Below are 20180 nucleotides of genomic sequence, written 5' to 3'. Positions count from 1 at the left end.
CTTTTTTCAACAGAGAGGCGAGTGGGACCATGCCTGCAAAATCTTGCTCCAAATTGCGTACTAGAGAAATGGTTTTGCAGGAGTTGGTCAAATGGTTGAGAGTCAGATCCATAACTTATTAAAGTTAAAGAAGACTCCTTCTGACTTGAGTGGGCTTTTGGATCAGGCTCTGAAGGAACATTGGAATCTGAATTACTTTCTTGCTCCTAATAACTTTCCCTTTCAGAACAAATTTGCAACAAATAGTACTGCAGTGGCCACTGAAATGCTGTTCTGGGATGAGGACTTCATTCTTCAGAGCTGCTAATCCAAGCAGCTTTCTTGAGCATTATACTGACTTGAGAAATAAGTTTTCCCTCCCTCCCCCACTCTGCAATATATGGCACAAATTCTATAACTGGAATTTCTAGCAGCTACTGCAATGCTGGAGAGTTATTCAGTTATTCTGCAATGTTGAACAATTCTTCTGGGCTTCTCACATGGCACAAGCCTACTGAGACACGTACTTATCTACATACTGCTAGTCTTGCCTTCAGACATTCAGGCACTTTCATAGGAATGTAAATTATTCAAACATAAAATAATACTCTTTACACATCTACACATTGTAACAATCGAGTTGATTTAATTTTCATGTTACAACTTTCCTTTATACTAATGCCTGTCTTCAGAATAGATTTTGTGTTAAGGATTGTATTGCTGTATGACTTTTCTTTTTATAACCAAAAATTAAAATATGCAATGTCTGAAAAGCATATATATAGACTACTTTGGCAGATGTTCTTTGTAATGTCTAGAACAGTGACTTTTTGTAGTCATTGAAGTGGGAACTTGCTTTTGACTATTCCACTAGTGAATTACCATTAAACAATTGCAAAGTCAGCTCAGTCCTAGCTTGTATTAAGGCAATTAGTATTAGAAATGATGGGCATGTCTTGGTGAATTCAGTTGTGTTTTGGGCCAAGTGTGCTTCTCTTATTTATGGGCTTGAGACTGCTAATAAAGCATCTTTTGTAAGACTTGACCATAACCACAAGACCAGGGTACCAGATTTAATGGATCAATGGGTCTGATTCAGTGTGGTAAATCCTGTGGTAAGTCCCCATGTCTATTTTGTAGTCTTTTTAAACTGCACTGTAATAGGGGAGAAAATATTTTAAATTATTCATTTTTTAAAACATATTGCTAGTAAATAAAGGTTAGCTGGTCTATCTTGCACTTCAGCTACATAGATCAGTAGGGATCTCTGTCTGGAAACATGCACAACATATTGAATCTTCAAGGCTTTTGTGTCTAGCTGTCCCTTGTCTTCAACCAAATAAACAATGGAGAAGGAACAGCATAAGAACAGGACTAGAGAATTCACATATGCCCACTGTTACCCTGGAACTAGTAATGTTTAATACATTTGGAATTTGGACTGCCTTTATGATGTTAAATGTTCCAGAAACCAGAAGTCAGATTCTCCAGCACACTGTATCTATCACCAGTGGCTTAGTCCCCAAATAAACACAGAGTTGGGTATGAATTTAACCAATCTATTAAAGCAATTTAAAGAATGTAACACCATATACAATAACAAAACCCCAAACACCAGAACATAACCAACCCACCCCCTCAAAACTATAAGTAACAACAGATAAGACAGTTCCCCTAGATATAAAGCAAAGGTAAATATATATATTACTGTATGCAATGTAAGAAGTGACTAAAGAGCTGTGACCTAGGACCTGCGACTGTTCAGCAGGGACTCTGCTGTTCAGGAGGAAAACTAGGTGATCCCTTGTTGTTACTCAGGGCTAACCACAGACTCCTTTGGATCACAGAGAGCTTTCACCACAAGGATCTGAATCCGGGATGAGTGGGAGGAACCAATGGACCTTGCTGAGTGTGCCCTAACACAAATCCCCACTCTTTGGTAGGGGATATGAAGGGAAGCATCCACAATGGTCCAGTGATTCCAATCACTCTGGTGACTTCTTTATTGTGGCTGGATCTGAGAACTCCACTCAGGGCCTTCGTCACGAAGAGAGCAGAACCACACACTTGTTGTCCAGGTGTAAGACGAAGAAGCCCCCAACCCACGAGGGGCAGTCCTTTTATCAGTTCACGGGCAGGAAAATGAAGTGGAGTGCTGAGTGCAATTGTCCCTGTGACGTGTACAAAAGTTCAGTGCCGTGTGCAGCGGAGTGCACATCTGAGGTAAATGAGGTTCTTGGCGAAAAGAGCCAGTTGTAGCTACTTCTTGTTTACCTCCACTAAGGTGCACAGTTCAAGATGGAGTCAGGGAAACTCAAAATGGAGTCCAGCACATTAATGATTCCTTCCTTACACCCTCCATGGGGACCCTACCACTCACTGCCTATATCATTAGCCCTATTATCATTACTGTGGGGGCAGCATACCAAATATGGGCAGATTAAGGCTTTGTGGTGCTCAAGGGAGTGGAAAAAGAACAAAGTTTACCACGCCACGTCTCAGCTGATTGTCGGCACAGCGCGGCAGCCATTTTTATTTTAACGAAGCAGGGATTTTTTTAAATCCCCGCTTCTTTGACTATGCCGAATAAACTATTTTACATGGCTCTGTCGACGGAGCCATGTAGTCTAGATGTAGCCTTGAAGTTGGACCTCTGCAGCAGCTGGTCTGCTTAACTCTTCCTGTAGGAATGTGGATTAGCTAAGAGTCTAGGAGTCAGTAGCCTGCTCTGGCTGCCTGACATCTGATCCTGTGGCAAAGAAGCTACATGGAACAATCTCTGGACAGAACTTTCGATGAATATTTATCCTCAAAAGGTAAAAGGAGTCCGGTAAAATATCTGAAACCAATAACAAAGTTACAGTAAAAAGATAAAAATACAACTGTAAATTTTAAAAACACCACATTAAGCGTTGGTGAGCTCTGTCCAGTTCATAGCAGGTAACTAGCCTTACCAGACTCTTACACCCCATAGCAGGCAGGCATCCTTGGGGGCAGTCTCAGCAGAAAGGACAAGAAGAAGTCTGGAGACTGAACTGATTTTGTAGTGAATAGGCAACTCTCTTTTTTCAGGCTGAAACCTGTGCCACCATTGCTTGTATTGTATTCCTTCAGCTGGTATGACAATTGTCCTCATCACCTAAGTCTGTTTGCTGGGCAAACCCCTACCCCCAGCAGTGGGGCTCAGGATCTCATTCCACCATGTTAAGGCTTCAGTCTTCCCCACATCAGGCCTCCACCAGTGTTCCTACTACTCTTCACGCCAGCACAGCTTCACAGGTGATTAATCCACCCGTTTCCTGACTGGAACCCTGAGCCTCTGAGTGGGCGGGGCTGATTAATCACCTGTGAGGCTGGGCTGCTAGAGGGAACGCTGCCCCCACCCATTCTTTTTAGTAAACATCACAGATAGGTTATCGGCTTCTGTGACTTTATTTATTGACTGTGACCTGTCCATGACCTCACTAAAAATCATTGTGACAAAATCTTAATCTGAATATTTTCATGCTCTGCAGTTAAGAATCCAATTATCTTGGGTTAGGGTCTGATGCACCAGGCAAACATAGTTATTCTCTTCTTTCCACATAGCTAGACTTTAGTTGTCTATCTGTATTCAACCAACCATAACTACCTCAGCAGATAAATTGCTCCACTCTTCCTCTGTCCAGTTCCTCAAAGAGTGACATGTTATGTTGTGTTGTAAGCAAAACTCGTGAAGTCATTCTGCCGCTCTACTCTGCACTAGTTAGGCCTCAGCTGGAGTACTGTGTCCAGTTCTGGGCGCCACATTTCAAGAAAGATGTGGAGAAATTGGAAAGGGTACAGAGAAGAGCGACAAGAATGATTAAAGGTTTAGAGAACATGACCTATGAAGCCAGGCTTCATGAACTGGGCTTGTTTAGTTTGGAAAAAAGAAGATTAAGGGGGGACATGATAGCGGCTTTCAAATATCTAAAAGGGTGTCACAAGGAGGAAGGAGAAAATTTGTTCCTCTTGGTTTCTGAGGACAGGACAAGGAGTAATGGGCTTAAAGTGCAGCAGGGGAGGTTTAGATTGGACATTAGGAAAAATTCCTAACTGTCAGGGTGGTCAAATATTGGAATAAATTGCCAAGGGAGGTGGTGGAATCTCCCTCTCTGGAGATATTTAAGAACAGGTTAGATAGACATCTGTCAGGGATGGTGTAGACGGAGCTTGATCCTGCCTTGAGGGCAGGGGGCTGGACTCGATGACCTCTCGAGGTCCCTTCCAGTCCTATGATTCTATGATTCTATGATTCTATGGACTTACAGTGGCTCATGCCCCAGTCTTTATTCAGGCTTTTGGAAGCCCTCCAGTTACTTACCAAGCCCTAAGCTGTTTTTCACAAGGACGAGCTCTAGAGTTGAAGTGCCAAAACGCAGACTGAACCTTCAGATGCCAGTACTCTGTTTCTCTCTGGCTACTGCACAGCAAGTCCCAATATGGGACATGGATCAGTGTTCATGTTGCACTTCTCGTCAGTACGCAGCCCAAGTTGGGGAAGTTAATGATCCCAACCAGTGGATCAGTCTCTCTGAATCTGTGTCCCTGTCTGAGGAGAGCAGCAAACGTTGTTAGAAACGTTGAGAGACTACATGTTCTCCTTCCTTGGTTGTCAGGCACTAAGGTTTCCATTATCTATGCAGGACCCTCCATTCACATGTGTTCATTCCATTTGGTTCTTGATAGGCCCATCTGAGACCGGTGTTTCTGACATCCACTGGGCGGTGAGCTGGTGTGTAAAGCAAATTTTGTATACCTCGCACCCGAATATATCCCATGGGGGAGGAAGCAGGATTTGTAAAAACAAATATAACGCGTGGGTTATATTCTCTAAATTACGGTAGAAGTGGAGTGCTGGTCTGGATATATTCGAAAGAATCAAGAAATGCTGAGTTCTAGTCCTGGCTGTGACTTGTCTGTAGCCTTAAACAAATGATTTATCCCTTCTGTCTCATTTTTCGCCATCTTTAAAATGGAAATAATACTTCCTGCACCTAGCTCAAAGGAGTTCTGTAAGGAATCATTAGATAACAGGTGAAATTCTGCATGCCTTATTCATAAGTAGCATTCAACACATCTTCTAATATGATGTATGTATATTTCATAAATGCTTATCCAGAGCCCCAAGTGCTATAGAAATATGATAACGCAGGCAGGATTCTCCACAATGTTTACAAAATGCTTTGAATGTGATAAGGATTACATAAAGGCTAAACATTTTTACCACCATAAGAAACCCGAGCTAGTTTTTTAAATGACTTTTTTTTGTGTGTTTTGGGAATTTAAAAGAAGCTCATTCATTACTGTGGAATAATTTTCTAGCCATTTGTGTGATGACCTAGCTCACTGAAACAAGGAAGGTGGTGATTTCCTCATACAATCCTGTGAAGGACACTGTCCTCAAGTTCCTCATCTCCCTCTGCAAAAGGCAGAGAAATGCTATATACTCGAGCCAGGAATCTGTGTCATATTCCGCCTCTCCATTCTGAGAATCCATGTGTAACCCTCCTTTTTCCTTCCTGGGTTACTCGGAAGCAAGTCACACTCACATGTATGCCTGGGCACCTGATGGTTTAACATAAAAGGAGTACCCCAGTGGGGATGTTGTTTAGTTGGGGATTCCCTATCCACCCCCTTGCTGCAGTCCCGTGCTCCTTGTGACGGGGCGAGCAGGCCCCGCACTGCAGGGCTGGGAGTAGCCCAGGCCCAGCTGGCTGAAAGGGCCCTGCCCTTCCAGCCCTGCTGGGCATGCTCCCAGCAGAGCCAGTATATAAAGACGGAGGGAGCATGCCAAGAGGGGAGGCAGCTGGAAAGTAGAAGGGCCCAGGCTGCAATCCTGGCGTTCCTGCAGCAGCTGAAGCAAGAGCAAGGGCCCGCATTGGCCCCCAGGAGGGAGGCCAACAACCGACCACACCTGAGGTACCGGAACGCCTGCCCCGCTAGCCCCAGCCCTGGTAAGGACTGCTGCCAAGGCAGACAGACTATAGGGGTGCCAGGGTGGTAGGAAGCAGCCCAGGGCAAGGGATTGCCATCCCAGCTTGGTGTGTATTGGCTGGATTCCCCACCGAGCAGGCAGGAGCAAGATTCCCTGCCTACAGGGCCCTGGGCTGGGACCTGGTGGAGAGGGAGGGCCCGGGTCCCGCTACCACCCGTTACTGCAACCTGGGCAAACACCCCGGCCAGGAGAGGCTTTTTCCGGAGCTAGGCTTCAGAGTACCGTATATGCCCGGATATATGCCTGGACTTTGTGCTAGTACTGGTAGTACCGTATATGCCCGGATAGAGGGGCCTGGACTTGGGAGAAAGACTGCTAATCCTGTATAGACCTTGAAAGGGAGAGGCCAGGATGAGGTCCCGGGACCTTGTAAGGGGGATGCACCCCACGTCAGTGGCGTACCCCTGACACTCCTAAAGAATTTACAATGGTGGTATCTCCATGTGGCTGGCCCTGTAAGCACTTATGGTGTGCCTTGGGAGCCTCCAGGAAATAAAATTATTCCAGTAATAACCTGAAACTAACTCCAAGATAACAATTATAAATAAGATATATCTAACTGATTACATTAGAATTAACACACCTTTACTTAACAACATAATGAAACAGGGTTGAACAGATTGAAAATGAACAAAATCAATTAAAAAGTACACAGAAAGAAAGGAAACTTCTCCATCTGGCATTTGCACTGCCATCATATATCCCACCCCAGAGTGTGCACTCCTCTGGAGTCAGAGTCCCAGAATCTTGCGTGGGAGCCCTTGAAGGTCTGTAGTTGGAGTGGAGACAGCACTGTGCAGGTTGTGTGTGTGTGTGTGTGTGTGTGTGTTAGTCCAAGCTGAGCAGCCAACTGAAAAATCCCTCTGCCATTGGAACAGGCCCCATCAAATGCCAGCAGCTCTGGTTCACTGGGCTGGTCAATCTGCTGCTCTTTGGACCCAAAGTCCATCTATTTTCTGTGTTCTGTCCCAGGCAGCACTTTCCCAAGAGCTGAGTTACTCACAGTTACCCTCTGTGCAGATTTATATAGTCCCCTCTCAGCCACAGCCACAGCCACAGCCACAGCCACAGCCAGAGTCTCCACCCTCTAGGAACAATCAACAGCCCCTGAAGCAGCCTGCTAGATCGAAACCCTGCAGGGTCTCAGTCCCAGGTTCTAGCTGCAACACAACAGCTCCTGGACAGGTCAGAGGCATTTTGGGACTATCTATAACAGTTATGGCATTCATTCAAGCATTTGATCTTACTAACCATAAGTTTTGGCTAGAACTGATCAGGTATCATACGAAGTCAATTCATACAAGTGATGAGTTTTTGTTGTTCATAGTATTATACTAATTATTATGAGTGTACTAAATGCTCACAAATGCAAAAAACCTTCAAATTATATTTTGTTCAACAATTGTGCAGATCATTTTTTGCTGCTTTCAAATTTCTAATTTAAAAACATTTCAGAAATTCAGCCAAGGAGCAGTAACAATACCATAGGTCTCAAACGATCAGTTACAGACTTTGAATAGTTAACGGCATAATTGAAGTAAACACACCAGCAAGAAATGCAGCCAAATAAAATCTGATGAATATTTGAAAACAACAAATAATTTGAAAAATTAAATAATTTGCAAACAGAAAAAGCAGCAATTAAAATTATTTGGAACAAATATTTTAACTGTCTTTTACCCCTGTTTTAGAGTTCTGATCCTCGTCCTCACAGGAAAATATTTTCAACTGACTTAGGAAGGACATTGACATCTTCTGTTGCTCACAGCTTTCTTTGCTGTGCTCACATTTCCTCTGCTGCATGCTGCAAGTATGTTTTCTCTAAAAGACGACTGACATGTTGTTTTCTGAATGTCAGTCAGGCGTAAGAGAGCCCAAGCCCAGAATATGTAACATATATTTAAAAAAAAGTTGAAATGCTATTAAGGTCCTAACCTTAACTGACAAAAGCAAGAAAATTCTGAGGTGAAGCTTTCCTTTTTATCCTTAATTCCTCCTGTTATGACTGAATAATGCAGTAGGGTGAAAAAAGAAGTTAATTCAAATACCAGCTCACTTTCTCTCTCTCACACACATAGGGTTGCCAACCATCCAGGGTTGGACTGGAGTCTCCAGGAATTAAAGGTTAACCTTTAATTAAGAGTATTTCTGGAATACATCCAATCAAAATTGGCAACACGAGGGCTATGTCTATACTACACTTCTTTCCCAGAAAAAGGTACACAAATTGCGCTTTGCGTACCTTTTTCCAATTCTTTTTTCAGAAGAGGCTTTTCTGAAATTTGACCCGTCTACATGGGGCCTAATTTCTAAAAAAACCTCCTCATTTGGAAGAGCCATAATTCCTCATAAAATGAGGAATACAGGGCTTCCGAAAGAGTGTCTGCTCTTCTGAAATTTTTTTGGAAGAGCAGATGTGTTCCCTGGATGCAGCGGAGTTCTGGTATCCCGGAAAAACTCCATAGTGTAAACATAGCCTTAATGGCATATGAAATTACTAAGACCCCGATCCTGCAAATGCTAATGTGCATGCTTAGCTTCACAGATGGTCCTACAGATGGTTTCAGTTAATTTCCTACTGTCAGTTGTGAAGGTAAGCATGTGTGTAAAGTCTTGCAGAATTGGGACCTAATTTGGTAGCTCTTTAATAGCTTTTCCATTCTAAAAAATGCCAAAACATTCCAGACACTATGGCTGCATCTAGACTGGCATGATTTTGTGGAAATACTTTTAATGGAAAAGTTTTTCCGTTAAAAGTATTTCCGCAAAAGCGCGTCTAGATTGGCAAGGATGCTTTTGCGCAAAGCTTTTGCACAAAACCATCCATGGCCAGTCTAGACGCGATTTTGCGCAAGAAAGTCCCGATTGCCATTTTAGCCATCGGGGCTTTTTTGCGCAAAACAGTTCTTCCCTGTCTACACTGGCCCTCTTGCACAAGTATTCTTGTGCAAGAGGGCTTTTTCCTGAGCAGGAGCGTGAAAGTATTTGCGCAAGAAGCACTGATTTTGTACATTACAAAGTCAGTGCTCTTAAGCAAATTCAAGCGGTCAGTGTCGACAGCTGGCAAGTTTTTGTCAGTCTAGATACACCCTATTCCTACTTTCAGGTAGGAATAAGAGATCCTTCGGAAAAGGGCTTTATTCCGGAGGATCGGGCCAGTCTAGATGCTTTTTTCCGGCTTTTCCCCAAGCCAGAAAAAAAGCGGCGGCCATGTTTATTTAAATCCCACGGGGGATATTTAAATCCCTTGCGGATTTCCCTATTCTGACTTTCAAAATTAGCATGCCCCTTCCGAAGAAGGGGCCAGTGTAGATGTAGCCTATTAGTATAGCACTGGTGAAACGTTTCTCTGACAGGTTGCGCTTTGTCGTCTTGTTTATTTCTTAAATGGCAGCTGTTCACTGAAGCTCTAAAGTTTGAAGTATTAGAATAAACCTGAGGGGCAAATGGATTAGTAGGCAAGTAGAATGAAAATGGTCAAGAAATGAAAAGCTAAATGGAATTTATTATATGGCTATCTCCGCCATAGGTGGTAAGCATTCTTTGTATATACACTGTTCTTTGGGAAGCTGGCACAGTACAGAAACATATACATCTGACATTTTAGATTATTACTAACATGGTGATTCCCCTAATCCTCCACATATGAGGGCTATAGATATGTAGCATTACAGTAAGTGAAAGTGAAATTGCTCATCATTAATATCTTTATACACCAAGGGGTTTGGATTTTAAGGTCTGATGTTCAAAGAAGGGTTAACTGTTTCTGAGCTGGTGGGAGAGGCAGCCTAGATGATTTTTAGACTAGGAGAGAGGAAAGTGTGGAAAATCGTATCGAAGTATCTGATTTTTAGACCTAGAGGCATACATTTGTTCGTGGCATAAGGTGAAAGTGGCTTCATGCTCCTTTCATTCACATAGTGATACACAGACAAACAAATGTTTCTAAAGGGAAGCAGAATCCCATAATCCACTCACAAGCGTGACGGTAACATTTAAAATAAACAATTCCACCCTTTTACAGGTCACCTCAGCAGGATAACAGTTTGCCCAGTGCGTAAATCCTCTGTTGTGGTGGTTGTCAATTGATTCCAGATATAAAATGCAGTAAGGATAATCACGCCGCTAGTACACATGCTGGTATCCGCATCACTGCTTTTCTGCTCAACCTTGATGCTGACATGTGTCAAAATGCAGGCTACCATTTCCTCTCTGGCTAATAGGAGTGTGTGTCCTGGGGTGGTTTTTCACCTGTAGTGCTAATGACAGTCCTGTTCAGAGAAAGCTGCTTCTTCAGATCCCCCAAAGGTTCTGTCACTTTGCCCACTTATTACAGAGTAAATCCACCTCTGGATTGCTGACCATTCCCTGATGTCAGAGGGCATCAGAATACCCGTATTGTTACAAATCTTGTGTCTTCATATTACTTTGTGTTTGTGTTCTTTATGGATGATATTCACTTCTGTGGGAAGGAACAGCACAACTTAAATCCCTTTCAGTAAGTGACATGTATGTCACGCATTTCTGCACAAGATAATTTGACCCTTTGTGATTAAATGTCATAGCAGACAAGAGCAACAGGGCTCCTGTCACAGGCCCTTGAAAGGAAGGGAGCAGTGTCCAATGCACTAGGGCTGCTTAGTTGCTGCATAACTGGGCATTAGGAAAGGCATCTAGGCCTTATTTTTTTTGTAAAAAGATGGAAAATGATTGAGAGATGTTTGTAGGGAGTATGGTGGTTCCTGTAGGATTCTGAGGTGAGGCAGGAAGTTAGTTGTTTGAGCAGCCTGAACTCCAGGCAAGAGGTTTTGGGGGAGCAAGAAAAAAAAGCCCTTCTGGGGTATCCAGCTTCTGACAGAAGCAACAGTGTTTGAACTCTGAAGGGAAGACAGATTGACTGGGAGGAGGGGATAGGCCCAGCTAAAATTGAGATGAAGTCTTTGAAGATTTGAGGTATTCTTTTGAAAGACTACTTGTTGGATATAACAACTTGGATTCCAGAAGGGGGAATATTTGCCTCTTTTTTGAGTCCAAGCTAAGGTGACTGAGGCAGGTCCCAGTGGAGCTATGCTTGGCTGGAAGAGGTGCCTTTGACATATGGTGACACTTGCACCATGGACACTCCCCTTTCCCCTCTACCAATCAAAGATGGAAGGGAGAACAGAAAGCTGCTGACATTGACTTTCCTGGGCAAGATAGCCACCCTCCCAAATTTGCAGGCAGAGCAGAACCAATGTCCTGCAAGTGCCAGTTGAGCTTGGTGCCATGGAGCCTGGCCACTCCCAACATTTGAAGGGATCCATTGACCAGAACAGATTAGCTGCCCAGAGGCAGAAAGAGAAAGCGGTGTGGGCCCCACCCAACTGTGTGGATGGATTGTGGGCAACAAGGATAGATAAGGTCTTTTTTCCCTCACTTCCCACATCCAGATTATGAGGTCTTGTCCAAGGCACAGGACCCTATGAAAGCTTGAGGAGGCCAGACAGTTAAAGACACTGTGCTAAAGGGTGATGGGGGGAGGGGGAGGGGCTGATTATTATGGGGTTGATATGAAGAACTGTGGAGACTTAGGGTACGTCTAGACTACCGCGTTTTGTCGACGGAAGTTTTGTCGACAGATACTGTCGACAAAACTTCCGATGACAAAGAGCGTCCAGACACATTGAGTTCTGTCGACAAAGCAAGCTGCTTTGTCGACAGAACTCCATAGCCTGGACGCAACGTTACAGGCAATAACACCTTCTGTCGACAGAATTCTGTCGACAGAAGGTGTTATGCTTCGTAAAATGAGGTATACCAGCGTCGACGAAACTGCTGAGTTCTGTCAACGTTATGTCAACAGAACTCAGCGGTAGCGTAGACGCTGGTATAGTTTTGTCGACAAAAGTCCACTTTTGTTGACAAAACTAGGTAGTCTAGACACACCCTTAGTCTGGATGGAGAAAAAACAAATGCCCTCCCCAGTGTATTTTGGCTATAGAGGAAAGTGTGAAAGTTCACAGTGGCTCTATGGCGTGGGGAGATATTACTCCCGTCACAATGTGGGTAGAAGAAGAACAGAAGTGGGTTCAGTTAAAGGAAATCCTAAAAGTCTCGGATGTAGACTTGTGACCCTGGAAACAGTAAGGGGAAGGTGGATGTTGTGTCTGACATTCTCAGTACTGAAGCAGTTGCACAGAGAAGGCATTTCCTCAGAGCTGTGAAATAGTTTTATACAAAGATAACCGGAGTCACAGCTTGACCTTGTAGGGCATTTTCAGGTAGCCCAAGGACTCTGATACAAATCATGGTATGTCAGGAACTGGGGGGGGGGGGGGGGGGGGTGTTAAATGAGCTACATAAAGTGCCATGGAGCTAATGTTGGCCTGGCTTTTGTCACAGTTTCTGAGTGGCAAAAAATAAGGTTACTGTTTTGACAAAGGTTTGCTGACCCTCTGGTGTCAGAGGAAGCAGCAGTGCTCCAGTCTCTGCAGAACTTGAACTTGATGGGCATCAAGGCTGCATTTGGGCATAGCAAGGCTCAGGGGGATGGGTGGGAAAGGTATGTCACATGATGTGGTGGAACCTGCTCCTTTTCTTTAAAGGACCAGTTACCCTTGAAACAAAATACACAGTTACCCTTGGATAGCCACAAACAAGGAAATAAGCTTCACATGTTCCCAAAAAGGAAATTCCATATGCAGAAGCACTGTAGAGACCCCCATCCCCTAGGGATTGATCCAAGATGATGGGAGCCCATGTGCACAGCTCTTAGAGCAGTGTATAATTCTCCTACTGTGGTGATGATCAACTTATTGCAGCTTGTGATCTCGCTCACACTGATGTTTCATTTGGCTGCAGTCAAGTGCCTCCATTGCACTTAGGTGAGCTTCAAGAAAATCAGGCTCACAGACTCAAAACTGAGATCTTTCTACCTATGGTCCTTACTTTTGTTTGTCCCCTGATGGCATGTTTGTGGGGAGGAAAGAATAGGCTCACAGAAGAGAGAAATCTGTATACTCTGGGAATGAATGGAATTAAATCAATATAGCTTGTTCAGCCCTCATGAGCCACGGCCTGTTAAAAGGGTTACAGCAGGCATTAACAGAACACCAATGTGTGTCCCTATAAAAGCAGGCAATGTCAGTGTGTTGCCAAGAAGCCTTTAAGGACCCTTCCCTACATGTAGCTATTGCTCTACTTTAGTCATAACATGTGTTAAGCACACATATGGCTTCTGTAAGGGTTGGAAGCTAGTATATAGCTACAGGGGCAGTGGGGATATTCATTTTTATTTTAAGAGGAGCAAACTTAATGCCCCCTAAATCCATTAATCAGTAAAAAAGGAAGTAGAATACTCGAGAGCTTATTGTTCCAAATGGTGGCATTTCTATGGATGTACTGTCATCTATTTATCTGACTCAAATATTCACTATGAATGTGCCTTATATGGAAGAAGGGTGGCAGGCTGACACAGAGGAAACTCCAGCCTGCCACAGTATCTGTGAATGCTATCCTTAAATTAGACCAGTTTGTCTGCCAAGGCTATGAAGTTTGCAGCCATCTTTGATACCTCCTCTCACAACTCCCTTGTTTGTTTGTACATCTTATCTATGGATGTGCTGGTAACGGTTAAAGCTTAGTCTTACTCACAAGACTGCTGTGTCTCCGTCCAAAGCTCCTACAAATTGTATGGCTACGTCTACACTGCAGGCTTCTTGCGCAAGAACTGTTTTGTGCAAGAGTTCTTGTGCAAAAGGTCTTCCACAAGAGCGAGTTCACACTGCCATGTGCTTTTGTGCAAGAGATGTGCTTTTGTGCAAGAGCGTCCATGGCAGTGTGGACTCTCTCTTGCGCAAGAAAGCTCTGATGGCCATTTTAGCCATAGGGCTTTTTTTCGCAAGAAATTCATGTTACCTGTCTACATTGCCTTCTTGTGGAAGAGCTCTTGCACAAGAGGGATTATTCCTCATGGGGAAAGGAATAACTCTTCTGGAAGAAGCCCTGATTTCTGATGCTGAACTGTAAATTTACTTGAGCAAGAATGCGCATGCAGTGTAGATGCTCTGAAAGTGTTTGCACAAGAATGGCTGTTTTTGCACAAAGCCTGCAGTGTAGACATGGGCTACGTCTAGACTGGCCCCTTCTCCGGAAGAGGCATGCAAAGCAGGCAAGTCAGAAAAGGGAAATCCGCGGGGGATTTAAATATCCCCCGCGGGATTTAAATAAACATGGCTGCCGCTTTTTTTCCGGCTTGGGGAAAAGCCGGAAAAGAGCGTCTAGACTGGCGCGATCCTCCGGAATAAAGCCCTTTTCCGGAGGATCTCTTATTCCTACTTGCAAGTATTTCCTTGCAAGTAGGAATAAGAGATCCTCCGGAAAAGGGCTTTATTCCGGAGGATCGCGCCAGTCTAGACGCTCTTTTCCGGCTTTTCCCCAAGCCGGAAAAAAAGCGGCGGCCATGTTTATTTAAATCCCACGGGGGATATTTAAATCCCCCGCGGATTTCCCTATTCTGACTTGCCTGCTTTGCATGCTTCTTCCGGAGAAGGGGCCAGTCTAGACGTAGCCATAGAGTATTTATTTATACTGTTTGTAAAGTGGGATTGCTTATAGTTAGGTTATCAAATGCTTGCCACTGTTCCAAGATCTACAGATGAACAAATATGTTAATGCAACATGTTCTTTTTAGGCATCTTTTAAAACCAGAAAGAGCAACTGAGACAGGCTCTATGCGTAGTGGGTTAGGCTCTAACTTGCAAGGTAAAGGAAGTGGGTTCAGTCTTTTAAGTCTGACACTTATTTGCTGTGAGTCTTTGAGAGCTGACATTCTCTGGCTATTGCATCTGTAAAATGGGGGTATGTAGGCTTATCTACCTCATTGGTGGCTAAAAGGATTAATAAGGAATGTTTGCATAGTCAACTGAAATGATTTGCCTCCTGCTTGGAACTGCAGTGAGATTTGGGTGGCAAAGAACACACAAGCCCCCCTGTCTGCTAGATCTTCCCTTCAGAGCCCAGTCAGGGAGTGACTCACAGACTAATTAAGTGGAAAAGGGAGTGGGATGGAGAAAAATTTAACCGAAACATCTTCCATAGACAAAAAAGATGATCTAAAAAAGTAAGAGAGAAGGTCCTCATGGGTGCAATGAAGCTTTTGAGCTCTGCTGGATGAGGTGGTCAGCTCTCTAAAAAGGCAGTTTGAAATGTATTTTTTCTGGAGCCACTGGTTTAAACTCAGATCTGCATTTGCAAGACAGGGACACATTGTTTCATGCCATTTACCATGTGACTTCTTCAGACCAATGTGTAGAACTGAAGCATCAACAGCTTCATTGACATTCAGAGGCTGGGTTGTATCTTGTAAAATGCTACTCTGTGACGGGTCAAAGCAATCCCGCACTGAAGGCACAGGGCCTAGCCAGGGCTGCCTGGCTGCAGAGGCCCCTCCCCCACAACCCTACTGGGCATGCCCAGGCTGCAGCAGCGGTATAAAAGCCTGGGGAAGGGCCCAGTTGGTGTGGATGGCTGGAGGAGAAGGGGCTGATTTGCAGTGACCAGCAGCTCTAGAAGAAGCCTGCAGAGGCCCTGAGATTAGGGGAGGCATGGGGGTGCATGCACATTGCAGAGTCTGCCTGCTGAGGTGATGTTGCCCTGGGAAGGCTGAGAACCTGGCAAGTATGAGGGAAGTGACCTCCCCCTGAACCAGGTAGGAAGTGGCCCAGGGCAGGAGTGGGAGCTGCCTCTCTCACCTTGGGAACCTTGGCATGTTTTGGTAGGACTTCCCTGCTGAGGGAGTGGCATGCTGTCCTGCCACTTAAAGGGTCCTGGGCTGGGCCTGGGTCTCCCCAGCAGGGGTACAGCCCTGCTGTACCTCTGATCTGTTGCTGCAGGCCTTGCCTTAAAGAGCCATCTTTAAACTGTTTAAGACTCTGCTTATGGACTCAGGCTGGGGGGCCTGACCTTAAGTGGCCAGTCTAAAACTGTTTATTTGTATGGGACTTATTCTCCCAGACTGGTGGGCCTCGTTCTGAAGGAATAGTCTGTGTGGGGATTTGTGGACTGGGGGGGGGGGGGGTGTCTTTCCTGGCCCATTGGAGGTGGCCAGAGAGGGACCCACCACATACTCTTACTAGTTTCCCCTCTCCTCACTTCTGCAATATGCTCTGTGAGAGCTGGGAGTGGTCAGTATTTCCCTGGGTTTGGCCTGGAGTCAAATGGACAATCTCAACAAAATTAAATATACAGCAGGTGTAAATGGTACAGAATGTGTAGCCTAATGGGCAATGTCTGGAGATATGAGAGAGAAGTGGAAGCCAGTTGTGCTAGGAGCTATACAAACAAAGGTGGATCAAGTTCCTTGTCTCCTAAGGTCCTTTAGACTTTGTCTCAAGATTGGCTTTTTTTTTTTAGAAGATTCTTAGAGAATTTACATGCAATTGTGTGAAAGAATAAATGTTATTACAGAAGGGAATTCCTACCTCTGTTTGGGCAACTTCAACATGATGATTTTGAGTGCTCAAAAGCCAGACCTTGGTTCTAACACTTTTCTACACAGAATTTTTTAAGTGAGCTAAATGTATTTCCCTAAAGGAGAAAATTAGCACCTAAACAATTCATTAGAATATTTCTACAGGATGATCTGAAAATAGCCATGCTGACTCATAGGGTATGTCTACACAACAACATTAATTTGAAATAACAGCCATTATTTCTAATTAACTTTAATAGCAAATATTTAATTTGAAGTAGTGGACTGCTTAATTTGAATTTGGTAAACCTCATTCTACAAGGAGTAATGCCAAATTCAAAATAGCTAATTTGAAATATGTGCTGTGTAGACACTTAATTGGAATTAGCTGGCCTCCAGCCCTTCCCAGTCTCCCCTTGTGGCTGTTCTGGGCCAAACCAGGAAAACTCCTCTCGGCTCCCCCAGCCCCAGAGCCCCTAAAGGGGTAGACTCGAGCCCGACTGCACATGCCAGATCCAGGCCTGCCAGCAGTCTCTGCCCCTGACCCAGTGGCCCCACCATGAGCTGGGCAGCCAGTGCCTGCCTGCCTGCCAGCCATCCCCCGCCCAGCAGCCAAGAGACAACCAGGGGTTGTAGAGGCCATGTTCCCTCCTGGACTAGTGAGGAGATCATGGACCTCATTGAGGTTTGGGGGCAGGCCCCCAATGTCCATGATCTCTGCACTAGACAGAGGAATGCAGCTGTCTACGGCAGCATAGCTGCCACCATGGCCCAGAGAGCCATGCACCCAGGAGCAGGTGTGCCTGAAAATTAAAGAGCTGTGGCAGGGGTACACCAGGGACACCCAGGGCAGCTCCTCAGCAGGGGAAGACACCTGCCCCTACTTTGAGGCACTGAACTGCATCCTGGGGGTCAGTGCCATCTGTGCCACCCTGGGGGGCAGCGAGCCACGACCAGAGGGCCCTGACAGGACACAGAGGAGGAGCTGCCACAGAGGGTGCCACACCGGCCAGACCCCTGGGCTGTCCCAGCAGTGGAATCACTGGGGTTGTCTGGGGAGGCTGCACCATGTAAGTGCCATCACTGTCTCCTTCCTGCGTGTGTGTGGGGAGACCAGAGACTGTGCGCATGGGCCTTGCTTACCACGGATCATGCAGCAACCTGTGCACGTAAACATGTGCCGTGCCACCCCTGGGCAGGTGGCTCCAGCTGCATGACACAGGGGCCGTGGCTTTCAGGCCATGGCCCATGCATGTATGTGAAGAGACCTGACATGCTCCTGACCCCAGTGTGGGACACAGCAGGAAGCCTTCCCTTCATAAGCTCCCTCTAACATCTCACCCAACCTCAGCCACACTAAACACAGCACAGGGGCATGGGTGCGGTCTCAGGGCAGCTCCCACTCCCGGGGATAGGCGGACATTCTGACCATGGCCTCTGTGCAAGCACAGTGGCTCTGACAGTGCAGGGCAAGATCACCTAGCAGAGGGGGGCTGGGCTTCACCCACTGTGTCCCCAGGGACAACTGACCACTTATCTTCTTTCTCCACAGCCTCACTAGCTGCACATGCAGGGCAGGGCGCACTGCACCACCCCACCCAGGACATGCTCCCTCACCCGAGGGCTCCACAGGACAACTGCAACATGGCAAGGGTACTGAGAGCAGCAGCTGGGGGCCCTACAAGCCCTGACCCACATCATGGAGCAGAGGGCACAAGAAGAATGGGAGTTCCAGAGGGAGCTGCTTGCCCAAGGCCATGCCATCTGTACCCATCTGCAGAGCGTGCTGCCTCGTGCCACTCCAGTGCCTGCTGCTCCCCCAGCTACCATTATTCCTCCCACTTCTTCTCCCTCCTCAATCTCCGCACCCCTCTCCACACCGTCCTCCCATGCTGAGGCCCCCCCCACCTGCCATGCTGAGATGTGGCCTGATGAGACCCCCATCCCTGAGTGCTGAGCTTCCCCTCCCCCTTCCTCCCCTTGCTTCCCCCTTCCAGCTCCCTCCTCTCAGATATCCCCCTCCACTCTCCCACCCTCTCTTCCTGTCCCCAGTCTCACCAGAGGTTCATTCCCTCCCCCCATTTTGTTCAATAAATCCAGTTTCTATTTTTGGAAAGTGTCTTATTTCCCATCAGTAATGGGGGCTAGGGTGGGGTAAGTGGAAGGATGTGAAGGAGGAATGGGGCACGAGCCCCGGGTGGGGAGGACTGGGGAGGCTCTGAGGGCTCCTCAAGGTGGACGCTCTCCCGCAGGGCCTCCTGGATCCTGACAGCCCCCTGATGGAGCCCCCCCGGGATGGCAGCCTGCAGCAAGTGCAGCTGGGCTGGTGGCAATGACCCCACAAGACTCACCAGCATGCTCAGGGCAGTTCTGGCTCCATGTAGCCAAATGCTGTGGTGTCCCGAGTGTGGGCACTCCAAGACAGGACTGCTTTGCTGTCCCTCATGGAGGTAGACAAGCAAGTGGGGAACCCTGAGAACTGTCTGCCCGGGGTGGGGGTAGGGTCCCTTTAAGCAGGGAGCTTAGTTAGTGTGTGGGGCTGCTGCCTGAGGCTAAGTCCTAACCTGATGCCCTGCTCACACTGGTTCCGGCCAGCCTTAACTTTGGTTCAGGGTCCATTTAGTGCGGATGTGCTATTTCAAAATAGTTTTTGTGTATAGATATGTTATTTTGAATTAACTTAATTCAAAATAGTTCACTCGAGTTACCTATATTTACTAGGACAGAAAATGTTCAGCGCACACAGAGTGGACAGTGCTCCAGGAGCAACTATTCAATATTTTGTTTTCTTCTCACTGCTTAAACAGGGGATCTAGTCCTTCTTTATGGCACACTGTTTAAACCTTGCCCTAAAGACAGAAAAGCATGTGACAAGATTAAACTATGGTGCTTGTCACTGTAAAATCTGAGTACTCCATGAAAGATATTATTTTCACAACACCCCAGGGAAAGGGGGGGCTATCCTTTCCATTTCAGAGGTGGAGAACTGAGGCACACAGAGATTAAAATCAAAAGTATCCACTGATTTTTGGATGCCTGTTTTTTTTTTTTGGGGGGGGGGGGGGAGTACTTAGCATTTTATAGCACTTTATATGTTCAAGGCACAACACCTGTTGACTTCATCGGCAAGTCTGTGTTCTTACGCAAATCTGATCACCGGTCTCAAGTTAAATAATCAGATAACAAGAAATGCCCTTCTAGAGATCATCTGTGAAATATTTGTTTTAAATGGCTTAATAGGAACTCTATAGGACAGGGAGGGAATCCCAGGCAGCATTCGACTGCCTTAACCATGCGACCATACTTTCTCTTCCTGCAATTCCCTACCTCATTCATGACACACCTTCCTTGCTTCATTTACTGGGGAAGTCAGGTCCTTCTTCACACAAAAATATCCTTGATTCTTCTCCAGGTCCATGTTGTGCACTGAAGGAAGGATTAATCCTGTGGGAAAAAATAGTATGTGATCATGCAATTAAAGACTGTCATAATACATAGTGGCTCCGTCTACACTGGCATGATTTTCTGGAAATGCTTTTAATGGAAAAGTTTTCCATTAAAAGCATTTTTGGAAAAGCGCATCTAGATTGGCAGGACACTTTTCCACAAGAACACTTTTTGCGGAAAAGCGTCCGTGGCCAATCTAGAGGCGCTTTTCCACAAAAAAGCCCCGATCGCCATTTTCGCGATCGGGGCTTTTTTGTGGAAAACAAATCTCTGCTGTCTACACTG

General features: G+C 45.7%; 1 long non-coding RNA gene across 1 annotated transcript in view; it reads right to left on the bottom strand.

Moving 5' to 3' along the window:
* Positions 1-20180, bottom strand: part of LOC112544212 (uncharacterized) — a 107325-nt gene that overhangs the window by 1444 nt on the left and 85701 nt on the right. Inside the window, exon 4 of the long non-coding RNA XR_012905987.1 lies at positions 19776-19892. This is a non-coding gene — a long non-coding RNA (uncharacterized LOC112544212). The remainder of the gene's footprint in view (positions 1-19775; positions 19893-20180) is intronic.

The sequence above is a fragment of the Pelodiscus sinensis genome, chromosome 9 (assembly GCF_049634645.1).
Source record: "Pelodiscus sinensis isolate JC-2024 chromosome 9, ASM4963464v1, whole genome shotgun sequence".
NCBI classification, from domain to species: Eukaryota; Metazoa; Chordata; order Testudines; family Trionychidae; genus Pelodiscus; species Pelodiscus sinensis.
This window is presented reverse-complemented; position numbering and strand designations above follow the sequence as displayed.